The sequence below is a fragment of the Callorhinchus milii genome, unplaced genomic scaffold (assembly GCF_018977255.1).
Source record: "Callorhinchus milii isolate IMCB2004 unplaced genomic scaffold, IMCB_Cmil_1.0 Scaffold2, whole genome shotgun sequence".
Lineage (NCBI taxonomy): Eukaryota > Metazoa > Chordata > Chondrichthyes > Chimaeriformes > Callorhinchidae > Callorhinchus > Callorhinchus milii.
The window spans coordinates 7,138,329-7,146,924 of NW_024704743.1; the positions used below are offsets into that span (position 1 = coordinate 7,138,329).

Below are 8,596 nucleotides of genomic sequence, written 5' to 3' on the forward strand. Positions count from 1 at the left end.
CAGTCAATTCATTTTACAATATATTCTGTGAAGCGTGTAACCGCCAGCACGGTGGAAGATGAACTAGATGGACTTTTCTTTGTCTAACATTTCTTATATATATGTTCTTAGGCGCTTTGAGACATCTCAATGACGTGAGCACTATATCAAATGCAAGGTTATCATTTTATCATTATCAGCGACTAGTTTTCCAGAGTGGCTAGTTAGGTATAAATCCTCCCAGGCCACAGATGGTGCTATAATTGATGCAGGTTCTTGGCGGAGGTTGGGCACACAGGCTCAGATGTAGTGCGGAGGTCTCTGGTCTATTGGAGGGTCCCAAGGTGTCCCACCCTCTTCTGTCACAGAGCAGACATCAATGCGATGCACCTGAGCATGTGTGCTCTCCCTCTACCAGAGGGCAGGAGGCCTTTGCAATGCAAGGCACTATCCTATAGGCCTAGTTATCTAATCAATTTTACATTGTAAGTACTTACAAGAATTTCTACAATGCAACTAATTATGTGTTAAGCAGAGTGACAAGTAAAGCGGTTTCCCTTATTTTGCATTGCATGAAAGAGCTGGGATATTGTCAGCTACTTAATTGGTAGTGACTAGTTAAGTCAGTGTCTTGTTATCAGGAGTTTACTGGCTATCAAATGCAAAAAATATCATTGTTAGTTTTTATATTAACTCAAATTGTTTTGTTCAATTTGCTCAAAAATATGCAATCATTGCACTTTACAGTAAAATTCTGCAAAACGATTTGAGATGTTTCAGCAACATGATGAGGCGCTATATCAAATGCAACAATTATTATACCCATATAAGGATCATATAAACTGAGTCACTATCCTGGAAAGCAACACTCTGGTCAAAATTCCGCAACTGCTCAACCTAATACAGGAACGATAAATAAAACACTTTGAGATGTCCTCCCAACATAATGGCACTATATAAATTGAAATGTATTGTATATTATGCCATTCTTGTCCATAAAGAAACACATATGCTAAATTTCAATATTACTTAAGTGGAAATTCACTTTAACATCTCATCTGTTTAGGTTGACATTTAAAGATCCATGATACATTTTGAGTAAAGGTCAGCAAATTTTCCTTATACAAAATCGTCACTACACTTGACAATAATTCTATGAAGTACTTTGAGTTGTTTTAATAAAATGCACAATATTTGATTCATTGCCACATTTCGCCCACAAAATATACAGTCAATTCACTTTACAGTATATTCTGTGGAGTGCTTTGAGACGTCTCGAAGATGTGATAAGATGCTACATCAAATGCAAGGATTATTATTATTATATGGAAAACAATTCATTTGCACTGTTACAAACTGTGTTCATGCTGTGTTCTTTGTTGTAACTGTGGAAAACACCAGTTTAGTTCCTTATTTCAATGAGAGGTTATTTTAGCTAGTCACAGTGCTGTAGAAATGTTTTGGTGGGATCTGGAGAATGTAATAAATAACATCTATGGAATGCTATGGAAGTCTCTAAATAATGGTAGGCAAATTCAAGCTAAGCTTTGTGCTGAATTTTATTCTTCAGTGTGACAGTTTAATTGCTCTGTGAGATGTTAGGTTATTTTTGTATGATGGTGGCTGTGTTCATGAGATGTAAGTTAGCTCATATGAATCAATCGTTCCATATGATGTAAGGTTAGTCACTGCAAATGTAATCATTTATGCGATCTTAGGTAAATCCGTATAATTTCCTCAGTGACAGTAAAAATGTTTTGGAAAATCTAGCTCTCAAAGTTTTGGAAGATGTTTGCCATAGCATCTGAACATGTTTAACGATGTGAAAGTGGAGAAACACTTCCAGCTTAGTTGTGTGAGATCCAGAGAGCTCGCAAACACACAGATTAACTCAAGGTAAGTTTTATTTTCTTTCTTAATGTTCTCTCTCTGCCACACTACTCCTTTAGCATTAATTATTTACAAATCTCCACTTGCTCTCACTCCTCCCTACCCATGTGATCCACTCAGCAAACTCAGGTCTGGTGCATGTTCCTTGACCCCCTCCCCCATCAGTGGCCATTATGGCACTGCCCTCTGTTACTCCCTCCGTAAATCCCTCGGCCTCGCTCCCCACTCTCTATCTGTCGTTAAAAGCTTCCTGGAAATCTACCTCTTCAACCATGCCTATAATCCCGCCCCTCCTCCTCCCCCCTGGTCCCCCCGTTCTCTGGTCAGTGTCCAGCACTGTCTAAGTAAATGACTCTGACACATTACCTCACATGAAAGAGGTTATAGAAATGCAGGTCATTGTTGGTTATCATCCTGGGCAACAAGCAGCCTTCCAATGCCTCTCCCAAGTGTCTATGCCTCATGAGGTAGGCTGAACAGCGAGTGTTTGGGACTCTTAGCCCATTCTATGTGAGTTAAAAGTCCTAACGTGGGGCCTGAACCTACAACCTTCTAACTTTGAGGCGGGAGGGCTACCAATTGAGAGAGGCTGACAAGCTGACTGAATCACATACCCCACATGGTCATCAACCCTTTACATTATTCGAAAAGAGAAAGGCGTTTCTCCCAGTGTCCTGGCTAAAAAATTCTCAAATAAAATTGGTCACTCACTCCACGGCTATTTGTGGGACAATGCTGTGTGCAAACTGGTTGCTGGTTTCGCCCATAAAATGCACAGTCAATCCACTTTAGTATATCCTGTGAAATGCTTTGAGACGTCTCAACTACGTGATAACGTGCTATATCAAATGCAAGGATTATTTATTATTATTATTTATCAACAACAGCATCATCTTGAATTTTGGAAGACAAGACCTTTTGCGCTTTAGAAATCTATGATTTCTGTGATATGAGTTCCAAACAATATGGTAGCCTCCTTGGTGGCACTGAGCCTCCTTATCCCCCCAGCAGATTAACTTTAAGATCCTCGTCTTCACCATCAAATGCCTCCTGGGTCATGCACCACCCTATCTCTTCAATCTCCTGTGTCACAAGGATACCCTCTGCTTCACCAACTCTGGTCTCCCTGTTCATCTGTGGAAAGAAGAAAGGTATCACTTTAATATGTACCACACTGTGGAGTCCTGTAGCTCAGTGGTTAGAGCATTCGCTTTGCAAGTGAGAGACCTGAGTTCAATTCCAGGCAGAGGGCGAAACCTTGGGCAAGTTTCCTTACTCCACACAGAGCCTAATAATAATCCCTCCAAAAAAAAACAATAATAAATTGGTCGTTTTCAATCTACGACTGTTTGTGGGACATTGCTGTGTGCAATTGACTGCCGCGTTTGCCCACAAATATACAGTCAATTCACTTTACAGTATGTTCAGTGAAGTGCTTTGGGACGTCCTCCCGATGTCTTTCTTACACCGTTCAAAAATAACAAAACGTAAAACAGGTTTATTTTCCACTATTTCAACTGGGTTTGGAAGTCGGAGTCAAGAGGAGGGAAGATGACAGCACAGTGGAAGATATAGTTCAGACAGGTCTTGAACGAGATGAGGAAGGGAGCGAGTCAGAGGGACTCTGAGATGGACTTCCAGAGAGCAGGGACAAAATCGTTTAAAGTCCAACAATGCTGCTGTCCAGGGCTCACAAGGTTATGGGGGTCCATCCCATTGGCGTCAGAATGTTGTGGAGTGGAAACATACTTGACTGCCATGGCTGAGAAGCCCACCTCCTGATGGTGGGGTGGATAGGAAGGGGCACATGAAACAGGCAGCGGAATTAAAGGGTACAGTTACACAGGCACCAGACATGCTTTGGTACAGTGCCTAAATGCACTTTGTTTACATGTGAATCTTGGCAGTGAGTGTTGGCAGGATATTCAGCCCAGCCCAATCATGTCCTCATATGACATCCCCACACGTGTTCCTTTCAGCAGAGTCTCTAGACAGCAAACAGGAGTAGGAACCTTCAGCTCAACCCCAGAAGCACTGAGGCTCCCCCAACATTTATCCCCCAACAGATCAACTTGAAGATCCTTGTTTTTGCCTTCAAGTGCCTCTATGGCCTTGCATCACCCTATTTGTGCACTCTCCTGTGACCCTATTCCGCCTGACCCAGCCACTCTTCATACAGCCAACTCCAGTCGGCTTCTTGCTCCCCAGTGGGCTGGCCTTCAGTCACATTCTCCCCCTCACTCCTCTGGAATTCTCTCCTGAATCCCAATTCCTAACCATTTCTTTCAAATCCCACCCTCACGGGTAGGTTTCAAGTGAAGAAAATCTCTTCTTTTTTAAAAAAAGTAGGATGAAAATTGAGACACTTCTTAACAGATTCAATGCGATAATTAATTAGATGTACCTCTTCAAGGTCCATCTCAAGACTTTCTTCTTTTCTTTGTTGTTGTTGCATTTTAGGCTATCTCTGCCACCCCCCAACCCCCACCCCACCCCTCCCAACTCGGTTTCCCACTCCCTCTTTGTAAGTGCTTTTGGAGAAGTTCTCCCAAAATGAAAGGTACTATATAAGTTTAAATTGTTAAAACACCCCAATTTCTCGTCTGTTTCAGATCAGCATCGACAGGGACTCAAGCCTGCAACCTGTCTGCCTGTATAATTTGAGTGCTGCATCGGACAGTTCAGTTATCGTTTAAATCTTTGGGGCCCTCACAGGTAGGTTTCAAGTGAAGAAAATCTCTTTTTTTTAAAAAAAGTAGGGTGAAAATTGAGACACTGCGATAATTAAATCTGTTATGAAATTTCACATTTTTCACCGACCCCAGAATGCGACTGAAATATTCAATTCAACTTGTTTTGCAAAGAAAATAGAAAATTGCTTCCCCCCACTCCACCCCCAACTCATTGTACACGACAATCAAATGTGAAACAGTTAAGCAAAGCATTTTTTACACTGAAAATTACTTTTACGCCAAAAAATATTTTTCTGTAGACTGAAAGCTGTTTTAAGTATCGCTTTTAAAAGATGTCCTGAGATAAACGTTTCAAAATACAGATTTATGTTTACGCAGTGAGTACGGTGACAGCAGAATTATAACCATCTGTAAGTAATCTACAAGAAATATACATCCATTAAACTCTTTAATAAGTATAACAAAATGAGGCAGAAAGCAAGGGTAGGCTTTACATGTATGACTGTTCGACATTTGTTAGAAGATTGGAAATTCCGAATAAGCATATGTTACCATCCCATTGTTTTGTCACCTTGTTAGCAGTGATGCATGACATATTCTGCGTGCTCTCCCACAAACAGTCCTCAGCAGTGGGTGCCGAGCTGTCACTTACACTGGCCTGGTTTTAATCTCGAAACTCAAACGAAATGTTGTGTACAAGAAAACAGAAGCAGATGCCAGGGCAGCAGTTGATTGAGTTCATTCAATACCAGCAGCTGCTTTATAAAGAAACAGTTTCACAAAAGAGCCTGGAACTGGTGGCCAGACAGCATTCCCTTTCACGTAAATCTGATAGTGAAATGATAAAGGCTTGCTTTAAAGTGCAGGACAACCCCATTCATGCACACACTCCCTCTTTCTGTAAGATTGCTTTTCGTCCTCCAAATAAGATGCTTGAACTGAAGGACAGTGGACTAATTCGATTAAAGTTTGCAGTTGCTGTGCATTCCTTTTTTCCCCCCAAAGCACCAGTGACACAGGCACTCAAGCACTCATGACTGAAGGGTCTTGATACAGCAAAACTTCTCTGGGCCTGTCTGGGTCTCTTTTGTAACCTAATTCCTAAGATAAGGATCTGAAGTTGAGAATGTAGAGCTTGTTATCGTTGTTGTTTTAAGTTTAGCCTTTTGCTGCTGGATTATGGAAATATTGTAGGGTCGGTCTGTTGAATCGTTTTAAGAGTTCGCAAACGCTGTTTTGAATTTTGCACCTCTTGGCACTACATGCCAGGTATTTGTTTCATTGCCTCACAGAGGTGTTAAACACTGCTATATTCAGACTGGCCCTCACAAGCACTCTCTAATCGTGGTCTGGGACCTCTTTGTGACATGCTGTGATACACAATGACATGTACCTTTCTGTTTTTAATTAGACACATGTGGATACCCATCACCATGCTTAAGAGTATGCAAACCAGTCTGAAATATCCCTGTGTCTTGAATGGAACGTACCCTGTCTCCCTGGATGGACACACCCCGCTTACCTAATTCCGGAGAGCTTCATGGGAGAGGTATGGCACCTATATATGGTATATCCTCATCTCATTACAGAATACAAACCTTACAGGCTTCCCATGACAGCATTGAGTTTTTCCTTAAATGTGTCCAGTGTCCTGGCCTCAACCGTTCTTCCTACTTGTGACTGGTTCTAGTTTCTGTGTAAGGGAATACTTCTTGGCTCTTGTACATCACAACACTATTCTTTAAAATTAAATGCTCAGTTCGTCAATGGCTCACTGGGAAGTTCATTGCTGAGTGATGAATTGATCCAGAGAGAAAAGGAAGGGTCTGGTTTCTCCTGCTTGGCTCCTGTCAGTGCCTTCTCACCTCAGCTGCTGACAACATCAATCTACATGGATGCACACTCCACCTCATGGGGTCAGTGTGGAACCTTGGTGTCTTATTCGACTCTCAACTGTCCTTTAAAGTTCACAACCATGCTTTGTTCACACCTGTTCAGCTTTGCCCCACCTGCACAACATTGCCTGCCTCCACCATGACCTCTCCCTTTGGCACATCGAGACTTTTACCCATGCTTTTATCCTGACCAGGGTTGACTACATCAAATCTTTGCTCACCAGACTTCCCAACTCTTCCCTCCACAAAGTTCAGAACACTGCAGCTCATGTCCTCTCCCGCACTAAGCTCCACGAGCTATCAGCCCCATCTTTGTCTGACTTCACTGGTTCCCCAACTCCAAGAGCCTTGTCCTCACTTTTAAATCCCTCCACTGTTGCCTCACTCTACCTCCATGACCTTCTAAAACCCTACCAACCCACCCACTCCTTCCGTTCGGCAGGCAATGGCATGCTTCACATACCCAGCCCCGCCTTCCCCACCATCGGTGGTCGGGCATTCAGCCTTTCAGCTGCTATTATCTGGAACTCCATTGTGGAGTCCCTTCACTTTGCCCCTTTCCTTGCCTTCTTCAAGGTCCATCCCATCTTTGACAGCATTTTTGGTCATCATCCCAGCCCCATTCCCCTTGGCCACATTGCTCCCAAATCCAACTCTCAGCTCAGGTGTAAACCCTCAACCGTCCAGTGCCTTGGGCATCCTCCTGATGTGAAAGACGCTATAATAAAGGTAATTTGTTGAGGACAGAATTGAGATTGACTATAATGTCCTTCCCTATAAATTCAGAATTGTAACCTCAGGACTCAGGATTGAGAAATAACCTTGGGCAAAGCAGCAGGAGGTGAAGGATTCGCATAGAACTCAGCAGAAGTGCCCAGCACAAGGCTTCGGGAAAGCAAGGGAAGAATTATACCTAATGCAACAGGGAAAATTGAGACAGGCAATTTCTGTAAGCTGTGCCTCACAGAGAGGGCTACCAGAGACACGGGAAGCTTTCAACATTAGCAAACTGGAAATATTGAATATTTAGTGCAAATATTCGGTGTGTAATGACTTCGGAAAAACAGAAGGAAGGTGCATGCAAATACCGCCTTTTGACGTATCTCTCTGTGGTTTACTCTCTGACAGAAGGTTCATTGACTGAGAAAATAAATTGTGATTATTGTTTGCTGAGCATAATACAGATTACAGCTACAAAATGGTTTGACTCCTTCCTGGTTGTTAAGAGAACATATTCAAAGCGAGGTATGAAAAATGCTCAGTCAACAATTAGTCAGTACTTTATTTATATCCTTTGTGCTTCCTTTGTGCTGTGCACAAAGACTATTTAAAATGCTCACTAAAATCAACATAGTACGCTAACCCCTTTCAAACCTCTCTAACCTTCTCAGAAACATCCTTTTATGGATTTTGACCCAATTACATACCTAATTATATGTTATTTGGTGGCTGCTGCTCAAGTATTTCGCCACGGTAAAGCTAAAGATTAACAGGACCTCCACACCGCATCATTGTGTGGATATTAACACTTACCCTGCTGATTTGATTGTAACTTTCCGGTTATCATAAAAAATCCTGGAATTTTACACTCTGTCTTGTTTGGTTGCAATCTTACCTCTGAGTCAGAAGGTTGTAGGTTGAAGCCCCACACCAGGCCAACCTTTTGGCTGCTGGGGGGCTGAATTTTGGATTTGAGAAATGTCTGCGGGCCACATAAGCAATATTTTATCCCGAATGGCCATTCCCATTGCTGGGTAACCCTGACCCTAACCCTCTCTTTGGGTAGAGCCTGAGTCCTCAGTGACCATCTTCTGATGGGCTCGGGGCCTACTTGTCAGCTGTATTTGCTCGTCAGACAATGAAGTCGGAAATTGTTCGTGGGCTGGATGACGGGAGTTTCTCCGGTGTCCTGGTCAACAATTCTCCAAATAAAATTGGTCATTCACTTCATAGCTGTTGGTGTGATATTGCTGTGCGCAATTGACTGCCGCTTTCACCTACAAAAAAAATGATCACACATTTTACCGTATATCATGTGAACCACTTTTAGACATCCTCCAGACATGAAAAACGTTATAAAATTTTAGGATTTTTTTTCTTTCTTTGATTACCATCTCATCGACCATGCTGATGGCTGTT

General features: G+C 42.3%; 1 long non-coding RNA gene across 3 annotated transcripts; it reads left to right on the plus strand.

The window, feature by feature from the left end:
• Positions 1-1,838: 1,838 nt before the first annotated feature.
• Positions 1,839-6,105, plus strand: LOC103186421. 3 transcript variants are annotated; one of them, XR_488750.2, is made up of 3 exons: positions 1,839-1,875; positions 4,482-4,584; positions 5,974-6,105. It is a non-coding gene; the product is annotated as an uncharacterized LOC103186421 (long non-coding RNA). The 3 variants fall into 3 exon arrangements; XR_006084850.1 differs by lacking the exon at positions 1,839-1,875 and adding an exon at positions 3,852-4,173; XR_006084851.1 differs by lacking the exon at positions 1,839-1,875 and adding an exon at positions 3,852-4,173 and having other exon boundaries at positions 4,487-4,584.
• The last annotated feature ends 2,491 nt before the right edge of the window (positions 6,106-8,596 follow it).